Below are 13,467 nucleotides of genomic sequence, written 5' to 3' on the forward strand. Positions count from 1 at the left end.
TTTTCATTAAAAAATCTTTCAAATGTCAAAAGTGATTCGTACCAAGAGATGAGATGAGATTTGTATGCCTAACATTTTACAATAGAAAATACTTTCTTTAGTTAAAAAAGTTCAGTAATTTACAAACAATTAATTTTGAGAATAGTGGGATTATTTGTACATTTTCATTTCTATTCCTGTATAATTTATTATTGTTAAATTTTTTTTCCTGAGAATTAAAATTTTTTTATTAAATTTGAGAAAAATTAATATTTTTGAACAAATTTATTAAAGTTCAATTTTTTTGTTTTAAATCCAAAATTATTTACTCATAAGTTTGAAAATAATAAATTTGTAATTTACATTATTCTTATAACAGTTAAGAAAACTGAGATGGCAGCAGCTGTCAAGACCATTTTCGTAAAATGGATAACCATTTAGAAATTGATAAATTAAATTGTTTTTTTTATTAATAAAGCTGGGGGCAATAAAATATTCGTAAATAAATAAATAAATTGTGTAAAATTATTTTTCTTCTTTATAAATTTTCTATTTCAATCAAAAGTTAACAATTAAAAATTTTAAATTCACTTACCTTTTGAAGGTTATTGAAATTCAGAAATTTTGATTTAATATTCTTTATAATAAATTTAAAATTAATTAATTTTCTTCAATTAATTAATTATTTTTCATTTGTGGTTAAAAATAATTTTAACAAAATTTTTAATTAATTAATTAATTAATTAATCAATTTAAAATTTAATTGTAAAAATATATTTTCAAAATATTATTCATTTCTATTGCGCATGTCAGAGCCAGCGTCAAGTTTCTCTTTTTTTTTTGTTTTTTTTTTTGCAACAAAGAGTAACATGCAAAGTGAATTTCGTGTTACATCAAATTTCATTGTTTCAAACTGGAGATTTCACTTCGCGTAATGGCGGCCTCTCATTGGCTCAATTTAATTAATTTTCAATTTTATCCCATTTCAACCATACTACACCAAATTAAAAACTACAAAAAAGGCTCTCTCCAAATAATTTCCTGATTCCAAACTATTAATGACCTACACTTATTTTGAATCACCCTGTATAGACGCTATAAAACACATCAGTATTTATGAATTTGGAGTACTTTTTGCATTTGCAGTGTTTCAAGTAATGCATTAAAAAATAATTTAAAATTTTCTTTTAGAATGTAGGGTCTAGGAGTATGAAAGTAGGGTCTACGAGGTTTAAAAGTACGGTATAGGTTTCTTAGAATTAGACCCTACTTTGCTTCTCCAAATGGAAGATTGGCAAATTTCCGCCTGTTTTGGGAGTCAAAGTAGGGTCTAATTGTATTAGAATTAGACCCTACTTTACTACTCCTAACACTCAATAGACCCTGAAAATTCAGGGTGAAAGTAGGGCTTAAATTTCGACTCGGGAATTTTAACAAACGATTTCAATATGGGGAAAGATATTTTGAAAATTGATCATATTTGTATGAAATTTGTTATTCGAAATGGTTTTGTTATTTATTTTGAAGCAATTTTAAATTTTATGACACTTTTTGGAAAAATTATTCACCACCATATTGGATTCGACATTTCGAACTTTTAAAAACTGACAATGGATTCGTAATCAGTCACCTTGAAAACTCTTGAATAATGAATTTCAAATGAATTCGATGAATTTTTGGAAATTTCCGCCATATTGGATCCGCCATTTAAAATTTCTAAAAACTGACATCGTATTTGTAATCAGCGACGCACAAAATTTTACTTTTCTAAAAAGTTGTTGACATTTTGATTTTGGTTTTGACTGCGAAGGGGTTAAGTCTGACTAAAACATACATTTAGTACTGAGAAGCAAATTTTTTAGAAAAGTAATTATAGTGTCTGATTAACATTTAATTTTACAACTTCATTGAAAAAAGAATTGTCTGTTTAAAATTGACTTACACTACTTGTTCACGATTGATGAAAATTAAATTTTGTCTGACTAAAACAAATGTTTACTACTGAAAAACAAATTCGGAGCAAAGTATAATTATAGTGTCTGATTAACACTTAATTTTATTACTTCATCAAAAAAGAATTGTCTGACCTAAATTGACTTATACTACTTATTCACAATTGCAAAAATTTTATTTCACGTTTGACTAATGAAATTTTTACTACTGAATAGAAAATTTATAGTAAAATTAATTATAGTGTCTAATTAACACTAAATTTTACTACTTCATTAAAAAAAAAGCTTTGTCTCACCTTAATTGACTTATACTACTTTGACACAATTGAAAAAAAATGAATGTTATAAATAAAACAAATTTTTGTTTTTTTTTTGTCTGAATAAAACAAATTTTTACCACCGAGAAGAAAATTTGTAGAAAATTAGTTCTAGTGCCGGATTAACACTTACTTTTACCACTTAATTAAAACAGTATTGTCTGACAATAAATGACTTATACTACTTCTCGTTAATTTAAAAAAATCGGCTGTTACGTCTGATTTATTTTTTTTTACTTTTGCAAATTAAACGTACTATGTAAGTTTTGTTTCAGAAAAAATGTATGCCTAAAAGTCACTTATACTACTTGTTTATAATAATTAAACACAAGATTTAATTTACTACTCCTGAATACCTAATTTATAAAAAATTAATCATGATAGAAAAAAGGTTGTCTGACCATAACTGACTTATACTACTTATATCACTTAGACTAAAAAATAAATACGTCTGTCTTCTTAACGTTCACTTTTACTATTTTCTGAAAAAATTTAACTAAAAATTTAATTCATGTTTGACTAAAACAAATTTTTACTACTGAAAAGAAAATTTGTAGTAAAATTAATTATAGTGTCTAATTAACTCTTAATTTTACAACTCCATTACAAAAAGAGATGTCTGTTCAATATTGACTTATTCTACTTGTTTGTACAATTGATGAAATTTATATTATGTCTGACTAAAACAAATGTTTACTACTGAAGAACAAATTCGTAGCAAATTAATTATAGTGTTTGATTAAAACATAATTTTATTACTTCATCAAAAAAAGAATTGTATGACCTAAATTGACTTATACTACTTTTTCATAATTGAACAAATTGTATATTAAGTCTGGACTAAAACGTACGTTTACTACTGAAAAAAATTTCTAATTTCACACGCAACAAAAATCACACCAAGTTTTTTCTGTGAAACTAAGAATGACCGTCTTGTTAACACTTTCGTTTACTACTTCATTAGAAAAAAGTTTGTCTGACCTAAATTTACTCATACTACTTCTGTATTTCATGTTGTATTTCATGAAAAAAAAAATTGTATTTCATGTTTGACTAAAATAAATTTTTACTACTGTGAAGCAAATTTTTAGAAAATTTATTACAGTGTCTGATTAAAACTTAATTTTACTACCTACTTATCATTAAAAAAGAATTGCCTTACCTGAATTGACTTATACTACTGGAAAAATATAATTAAATAGTTTCGTAAATTGTTACACTTCTTATATGACACAATTTTTTTTTTTTAATCTAGAACAAAATCTGATAATTCTCTTTATTACTTAAAGTTGAAATTCGAAAAAAATTATAGTATTGTACCAACTTTATTTAAAACGGAATATTGGAACTTGTTTTTACTACTAAGAGTTGAAATTCAAAAAAAAATTGTAGTATCGTCTGATACTGACAAATGAACTATTTGTTTGTAAATATTAAAAGAACTACGTTAAGTCTGACTAAAAACTGTTTTTACTACTTAATTATTTATTAACGAAATATTAATACTGTATTAACCTTTTTTTCATAAATTAGAATAAGGAAAAAATCTAAAAACATTTTCGACTATCGGGCAAGTGAAATTTGTTTAAAAAGATCTTTTTCCGCCAATTTTCCACACTTAGACGGTGTTTAAAATTCATTTATAAAATATAAATTGTTTGAATTTTGAAAAATTAAAATGTTCTTGACCCTTTTTCTCATAAATTGAGATAATAAAAAAAAATTAAAAAATAATGTTGATTATCAGATAAGAACCTTTTTTTCGAAAAGAGCTTTTTTCGATAAGGCTTCGCAGTTAGACGCAGTTTAGAATTTTATTCTAAAATAGAAATTTTTTGAACCTTTATAAATTAAAATGGTCTCGACGTTTTTTCGTGTATTAAAAAAAGCAAAAAATTGAAAAATATTTCGATTATTAGGCGAGTGCATTTTTTTTTTAAATTTTCGGTATTATTTTACAAAAAGTTACACACTTAGACTCTATTTGAAATTCATATTTGAAACAGAAACTGTTTGTACCATGAAAAAATAAAATGGTCTCGATCTTTTATTTCATGAATAAGGAAAAGACAAAAAGTATTTTCGATTATCAGTTAAGGGTATTTTTTTTAAAAAAAGATAATTTGGAATTCGAATTGTCTTCGCCGCAATATTCCCGAAAGTCACTCCCGTAAAATTTCTAGGAATTTCTCGGTATTATTTTCTCAAAATTCACCCCAAATTTTGTTCAAATGTGATGAGATCGGATTTTTGAAATTGAAAAGGAGAATAAAGCGCAGATTAAGAAAAAGGTCGGATTTCATTAGGGTTACGCCAGAGCAATTACGAGTGCACATTTCAAAAGACACATAAAACACGTCCCCTTTCGATTTTTTATTTTTGAGACACGTGAAAGGTGTCGAGCGCTAAGCAATAGGGTGTGTTCCTCCTATGCGTGCATCGTCGTGAAAGCCGACCGAAGAGATAAGCCGTTATTTATGCTCTCTGATTTTCAATATGGAAAGGACTATCGAAATAGAATAATGTCAGTATTAATCATTTTTGCATTCAATTTGATCTATATTTGGTTTTTTATTTGGTTTTTTTGTAACAGTAATGGAGTTTGTTTTTGTAATTTATGTCTGATTAAAACATCTTTTTAACACTGAAAATATTTCTGGAAAGTAGTGAGGAATGTTTTACACTTACATTTACTATTGAATTAAAAAAGGTTTGTCTAACCTAAACTGACTTATACTACTTATTTATAATTAAACACTACATTTAATTTTATACAACTAAATATATTTAATTTATTAAAAATTAATCATGATAGAAAAAAGAGTTGTCTGACCATAACTGACGTCTACTACTTATATCACTTACGTTTACTTACGTTTACAAATTAATTAAAAAGTGGCTGATTAACATTTAATTTTACTACTTCATTAAAAAGAAGTAGTCTAACTTAAATTTATACAAAAAGTATCAAATTAGTAGCAAAAGAATCAAATTTAAAAGAAAGGATCAAATTGGTACAGAGAGAATCAAGTTTATACGAAACGTTTCAAATTATTACCTAAAGAATCGAATTCAAACAGAAACTAACAAATGAATATCCAAAATAATAAAATTAGTACCAAGAAAAGTAAATTTATACCAAAAGTGTTAAAATAGTACCAGAAGAATCAAATTTACACGAAAAGTATGAAATTGGTACCAAGAGAATCAAAATTAGACGAAAAGATCAAATTGGTACCAAAAGAATCAAAATTACTAAGAAAGGATCAAGTTGGTACCAAGAGGATCAGGTTTATATGAAAACTATCAAATTGGTACTAAGAAAAACAAGTTTAAATACAAATTGGAACTAAAATGATCAATTTTTGGTTCAAATAAAAAAAAAAGTTGGTACTAAAGGGATCAAACTAGTACCAAAAGATTAAATTGTTTCCAAAAAAAATCCATTTTATAAGAAAGGATTGAATTGGTACCAAAAGTATCAAGTTAATGCTAAGAGAATTATATTTTTATTAAAAGCACCAAATTGATAATAAAAATATCTAATTAATGCAAAAAGTACCAAATTTCAAACTAAAACTGACGAATTGATACTAAAGAATCAAACTGGTACCAAGAGAATAAAATTGGTACAAAGAAAATTAAATTTATAGGAAAAGTGGAAAATTAGTATACCAAAAGAATTGAAATTTATACGAAATTATTAGAAAATTGTTAGAAAAAAAAAATTTTATTTAAATAAAAAGTTGTGAAATTAGTACCAAAATTATCAGATCTCATACGAAAAGTAACAAATAAGTAGTAAAATAACAAATTTTGTTATCAAAAGAATCAAATTTATACGACAAGTATTATTTCGTACCAAAAAGATCGAAATATTTCTAAATGAATTTGATTTCAAGCGAATTAGACATTACCTTTATAGGGTTTAAAAATTGTTTAGCAAGTAGTATAAGTAGATTTTAGTCAGACAATTCTTTTTTAATGAATTCTTATAACGAATGTTAACAAGACTCGTAATTATTTTTTAGAAATTTATTTTTCAGTAGTATAAGGTTATTTTAGTCAGACATAACTTATGGATCTATCATAATTTCGATCAAGTAGTATGACTCACTTTAAGTCAGACAATTCGATTCTTCACTAGTAAATATAGAGATTAGTATGTCTGAATTATTTATTTTACGCCAAATAAACAATCAGTAGTAAAATATGTTTCGGTCAGACATAAGCATGGATTTTTTTTGTCGTAAATAAGTAGTATGAGACAATGTTGGTTAAATAAGTGTTTTTTTAATTAAGTAGTAAAAACTTTTAAAAACTGTGAACAAGTAATAAAAGTCAATTTTGGTCAGACAACAATTTAAAAAAAAAACAAAAAAGGTGTAAAAATAAGTGTTATCAAGATGGTATCCTACTAAAAGAATGAAGTTTAAACTAAAAATATAAAATTAGTACTAAGAGAATCAAGTATTTACGAAAAGCACTAAATTGTTGGATATAGTACTAAATTGGTACTAAAAGGGTCAAATTAGCGAAGAAAGTACCAAATTTGTATTAAAAGGAACAAATTGGTTCAAAAATACTAAAATTGGTACAAAAAACAGTATTTTTATAAACAAAAAGATCAAATTGGTACCAAGGAAATCAAGTTTGTACCAAAAATATCAAATAGGTACCAAGGGAATCAAGTTTTTACTAGAAGCACCAAATTAATATTAAAAATATCAAATTGATGTGAAAAGTAGCCAATTGGTACTAAAACTGCCGAATTGTTACTAAAAGAATAAAACTGGTAACAAAAGAATAATATTGGAAACAAAAAAATTAAATTTATACGAAAAGTGTCTAATTAGTACCAAAAGAAAAAAATTAAACGAAAAGTAATAAATTGGTACCAAGAAAATTAAATTTATTTGACAAAAAGTGTCAAATTAGTACTAATAGAAAAAAAATGATTCGAAATTTAAGAAATTGGTACCATTATAATTAAAATTCTTACCATGAGAATCAAATTTATTCAAGAAGTATTAATTTCTTACCAAGTAAATTGAAATATTTCTAAATGAATCTGATTTCAAGCGAATCAGACGTTACCTTTAGGGTTTAAAAATTGTTTAGCAAGTAGTATAAGTAGGTTTTAGTCAGACGATCCTTTTTTAACGAATTACTAATAAAGAATGTTAACAAGACTTGTAATTATTGTTTAGAAATTTATTTTTCAGTAGTATAAGAGTATTTTAGTCAGACATTTTATTTAGCATGTCAGAATTATTTTTTTTTTGTAAATTGAACAATCAGTAGTAAAATATGTTTCAGTCAGACATAAAAATGATTTTTTTGGTCGTAAATAAGTAGTATGAGTCAATGTTTGTTAAATAAGTGTTATTTTAATTAAGTAATAAAAGTCAGTTAGTGTTTTGTGTTATAAATTTTCAAATAGTTCAACTTTCAGTAGTAAAGAAAAATTCAGTCAGACATGACACAAAACTTTTAGAAATTGTGAACAAGTAATGAAAGTCAATTTTGGTCAGACAACAATTTTTTTTAAAAAAAGTGTAAAAATACATAAGTGTTGTCAAGATGGTACCCTACTGAAAAAATACAATTAAATAGTTTCGTAAATTTTTACACTTAATATATAATTATATATCACAATTCTCTTTGGCCTCTAGAACAAGAATATTGATAGAATTCTAGAACTTTATGAAAATTCACTGTTTTTATAAAGTTCTATAATTCTATCTAAATTATTATCAAAATTATACACTGAAAAAAAGTTTTATTTGATTCAAATAACGGATTAATTGACTATTATCAATTAAATATTTACTTGAATCAAATAATATTTATTGGAGTCAATTAAATGGTATTTGAACCAATAATTTCAGTATTTGAAGCAAACATGAATTGAACCATTTAATTGTATCCAATAAATATTATTTTATTCAATTAAATATTTAATTGATGATAGTCAATTAATCGGTTACTTGAATCTAATAAATTTTTTTTAGTGTATCTATATCTAAATGAATAAAATATCACAGTAAATCGTGAGGTATTATAAAGTGTTGCAGATTAGATTAACACCAAAAAAGATTAAAATAATCAATTTTGGTGTTATTTTTTACAATGAATGAAATTTTAGTTCATTAAATTTTTTTAAAACTATAAAACATAAAGATATTGATAACTCCGAGTCTTCGACTCAGAGTCATCGATTTCTTCATATTTTATAATAATTAAAGATGACCAAGTAATAAAATCATTATTTTATATTATAAGAATATTATATGCTTCTTCAAAATTATTTTCATTATTTCAATTCAATTATTATTTTCAAAAATGTTTAACTACAATTTTACTTTATATCAATTATTTTTAATAATTTTCAAAAAAGTTCTTTGGCAATTTTCAAATCCATTTGTTTACAACATTCAATTTAACAAAATTTCAATTATTCCTAAATTCTTTAATTAAATGCATATTAGAAAATAAAAACTTGAAATAATATAAAAGAAAATACAATTAAACTTTTTCAAAAAAAATTAATTTCAAAATTCAATTATTTCTAAAAATTCACGCTATAATGCTTTTAATATTCAATTATAATCTAAAATTTTAATCGAAATTCATTTTTATGAAATGTAAATCAATTTTTATTAGAAAATTCTACAAGAAGTTAATTATTTAAATGCAAAAGTAAATAATTTATTGAATAATTGAATGTCTCTCAAAATTCAATTCTCATAAAGAATTTTATTAACAAATTTTTGAATAATTGAATTCTTTTGTCCAATTTCATTAAAACTTGCATGAACATAATTACTTTTTTCAAGGAATTCAATTATAATTGTATGAAAAACAATTGAAACGCTGCGATCAGTTTTATTATTAGTAAAAATAATTGAATCCTTAAGAAGAATTTTATTACTCTTGAAAATAATTGAATTTCTGCAATAATTTGTAACTTCTCTAAAATTAAATTTTTTTCTAGTGTTTCTAACTAAAATTCTTCAATAAATCCATTATTTTTTATAATTTTTAAAAAAGTTCTTTGAGAATTTTCAAATTCATTCGTTTACAATTGAATTCTACAAAATTTCCATTATTCGGAAATTCTGCAATTAAATATATATTGAAAAATAAAAACTTGAAATAATTTCAATAAAAATCCTATTAAACTTTTAAAAAGAATTAATACTACAGAATTGTTTGTCGAAAATATTAAAAATAAAGAATTTCAATGATTTTAATTTGAAACTTTTTCAAAATTTAATTATTTCTAAAAACCCACGTTATAATGCTTTTAAAATTTAATTGAAATCTAAAATTTTGACTGAAATTCATTTTTAAAACCATTTTTATTAGTAAATTCTACGAGAATTCAATTATTTAAATACAAAAATAAATACATTATTAATTTCATGTTTCTTGAAATTAAATTCTCATAAAAAATTTTATCAACAAATTTTTTAAATTATTAAATTCTTTGGAGGAATTTTGATAAAACTTTTAAGAATAATTACATTTTTTGAGGAATTCGATTGAAATAGCATTAAAAATCATTGAAATTCTGCGATGAGTTTTATTATTTATGAAAATAATTGAATTCCTAAAAGAATTTTATTATTTATAAAAATAATTGAATCCCTGTAAAAAAGTTATTATTTATGAAAATAATTGAATTATTGCGAAGAAATTTATAAAATTTTGTAAAATAATTGAATATCAGAGAAGAATTTTATTATTTATAAAGAGAATTGAAATTTTGACGAGAATGCAATTATTTAAATATAAAAATAAATAATTTATTAATTTCATGTTTCTTGAAATTGAATTCTCATACAAAATGTTATCAACAAATTTTTTAAATCATTAAATTCTTTGGACGAATTTTAATAAAATTTTTAAGAATAATTACATTTTTCCAGGAATTCGATTAAAATTGCATTAAAAATAATTGAAATTCTGCAATGAGTTTTATTATTTATGAAAATAATTGAATTATTGCGAAGAAATTTATAGAAAAATTTGTAAATAATTGAATTCCTTTAAAAAATTTTTATTATTTATGAAAATAATTGAATGTTTGCGTAGAATTTTATTCAAATTTTTTTTAATAGTGGAATTCTTTTGGAAAATGTTATTAAAATAGTAGATTAATAATAGATCATTTTAATCCTTTCTGGTGTTAATTTAATCCTAGAGGGATTAAACTGTTGCGGATTCTTTTAATCCATTCTGGTGTTATTTTGACACCTCACGTTTTACTGTGTATTAGAAATTTAAATTTAAAATTGCCGTTTTAAATTGAAACTTCCAGAGGCAAATTGAAATTGTAAATTCTAAATTATTACCAAATTTTCCAAAACACTTAATAAAAATATAAGATTTTTAGATAAAAAGAAGAAAAAATTCTAAAGGTACAAGAAAACTTAAAAAAAAAAAAAAATGTCGACTCTGAAAACGACTCTTTGGGTGGGGTCGAGACTAGAAGACTGGTAGGTAGTACTGCACCTCCCAATGAGGGGGGTGGGTGAGCTCCAGGTCCTCGAACTGATCAATACTTGAAACACCGCGAGGTATCGTCCCGCTATTTCCGGTGTCCCCAGCCGGCGGAAATGAAGGCGTTAAAAATATATATAGAAAGCCGATGTGAAACTCCATCCAGGGCCGAAAAAGATAGCGATTCCTTGGTATTATATCCTGCCATTCGCCTCGTTTCTTGCATCTCGCTGTGAGGCTGCGCTCTTTATCTATATTCGCTGTGAGTCTCTCTCTCTCTCTCTCTCTCTCTCTCTCTCTCTCACTCGCCTTCCCGAGAGCCACACAGCCAAGAGTCTGATCGACTTTTAATTATAGCTATCTTCAGGGTATGAGGCTTCTCTCTAGACTATATGTAGATGAATGGAGTCGACGAGACAACCCCGCCAATGCAACGATACAGATCACTCGAAGATAAAAAGGAAAAAATTAAATTGATGCATTTCAATTCTAATGAGCTGGGGAGAAATATTTCTTTAATGTACCTAGAGTGGATTTTTTTCCAATTAGTCAAAAAAATTTGAAGATTTTTAATATTCGAAAACGTTGGTACAGTTAATTCGTACAGTTTTGGTGTTTTCATAACTTTCGTTTTGGTATCAATTTGATTTTTTTCGCTATCAGTTTGATACTTCTGGTACCATTTTTTGGTTCTTGAAAAATTAATTTTATGTTTCCGTTACGAATTATACGCTTTTCGTTGGTTCTGGGATTAATTTCATGGTTCTAGTAGGTAGCACTTATACACATTTCGTATCATTTGATTTTTTTGGTATTAATTTTATAGGTTTATGATTACGATACCATTTTTTGATTCTGGAATTAATTTTATGTATATTATATACTTTTCGTAACAAACTTTATACTTTTAGGACCAATTTTATGATTCTTTTGGTACCATTTTTTGATTCTGAATTTTTTGTGGTACTAATTTTATACTTTAGTTAATAATTTCGTACTTTACGTATTTCGAGTTTCTTTGTACTAATTTAACTCTTTAGTATCAATTGGATTCTTTCGATACCAGCTTTTGATTCTAGAATTAATTTTACGTTTCTGTAACGAATTTTATACTTTTCGTAACAATTTTGATACTTCTAGGAACAATTTTATGATTTTGGTACTAATTTGATGGTTTTGGTACCAAATAGGTATTTTTCGTATCATTTTATTTTTTTTGGTACTAATTTTACACTTTAGTCAATAATTTCGTACTTTAAGCATAAATTTGATTTTCTTTGTACTAATTTGATTCTTTATTATCAAGTCTTATTTCCTATAAATTTGTTTCTTTTGATACCAATCTAATCCTTTTGGAACTAATCTGAGTCTTTTGATACCAATTTGATACTTCTAATTTTAATTTCATTTTTATTGTACCAAATTTATTCGCTTGATGTCAATTTAACACTCTTAGTACCAATTCTATAGATTTCATTTTAACCAAATTCTTTTGGTACCAATTTGAATCTTTCGGTACTAATTTGATTCTTTTGGTACCAATTTGATGCATTAATTTTAATTTTATTTTTTTTTGTTACCAAATTTATTCGCTTGGTACACTTGCTTTTACTACTTTTCAAAAAAACTTATGTCTGACCGAAATTGACTTCGATTACTTATTCACAATTTTTAAAAGTTTTGTGTCATGTCTGATTGCATTTTTCTTGTCTACTGAAAATTGAACTACTTAAATATAAATAACGGTGTCTTAACTGCTGACTTCTCCTACTTAATTAAAAAATACTGATTTAGCAAACATTGACTCACACTACTTATTTACGACCAAAAAGAAACCGTGTTTATGTCTGACAGAAACATATTTTACTACTGACTGTTCAATTTACGCAAATAAAATAATTCTGACATGCTAAATAAAATGTCTGACTAAAATACCCTTATACTACTGAAAAATAAATTTCTAAACAATAATTACAAGTCTTGTTAACATTCTTTATTAGTAATTCGTTAAAAAAGTATCGTCTGACTAAAACCTACTTATCCTACTTGCTAAACAATTTTTAAACCCTAAAGGTAACGTCTGATTCGCTTGAAATCAGATTCATTTAGAAATATTTCGATTTACTTGGTACGAAATTAATACTTCTTGAATAAATTTGATTCTCATGGTAAGAATTTTAATTATAATGGTACCAATTTCTTAAATTTTGAATAATTTTTTTTCTAATGGTACTAATTTGACACATATTGTCAGATAAATTTAATTTTCTTGGTACCGATTTATTACTTTTCGTTTAATTTTTTTTCTTTTAATACTAATTAGACACTTATTGTGTAAATTAAATTTTTTTGGTACCAATTTTATTCCTTTGGTACCAGTTTTATTTCTTTAGTAACAATTCGGCAGTTTTAGTACCAATTTGCTACTTTTCACATCAATGTTAAAATTTTAATATTAATTTGGTGCTTTTAGTGAAAACTTGATTCCCTTTTGGTACCAATTGGATATTTTTGGTAAAAGCTCGATTCCCTTGGTACCAATTTGATCTTTTTGTTTATAAAAATACTGTTTTTTGTACCAATTTTAGTATTTTTGAATCAGTTTGTTCCTTTTAATACAAATTTGGTACTTTCTTCGCCAATTTGACCCTTTTAGTACCAATTTAGTACTATACCTAATAATTTAGAGCTTTTAGTATATATTTGATTAT

Source organism: Leptopilina heterotoma, unplaced genomic scaffold, assembly GCF_015476425.1.
Source record: "Leptopilina heterotoma isolate Lh14 unplaced genomic scaffold, ASM1547642v1 Lhet_246, whole genome shotgun sequence".
NCBI classification, from domain to species: domain Eukaryota; kingdom Metazoa; phylum Arthropoda; class Insecta; order Hymenoptera; family Figitidae; genus Leptopilina; species Leptopilina heterotoma.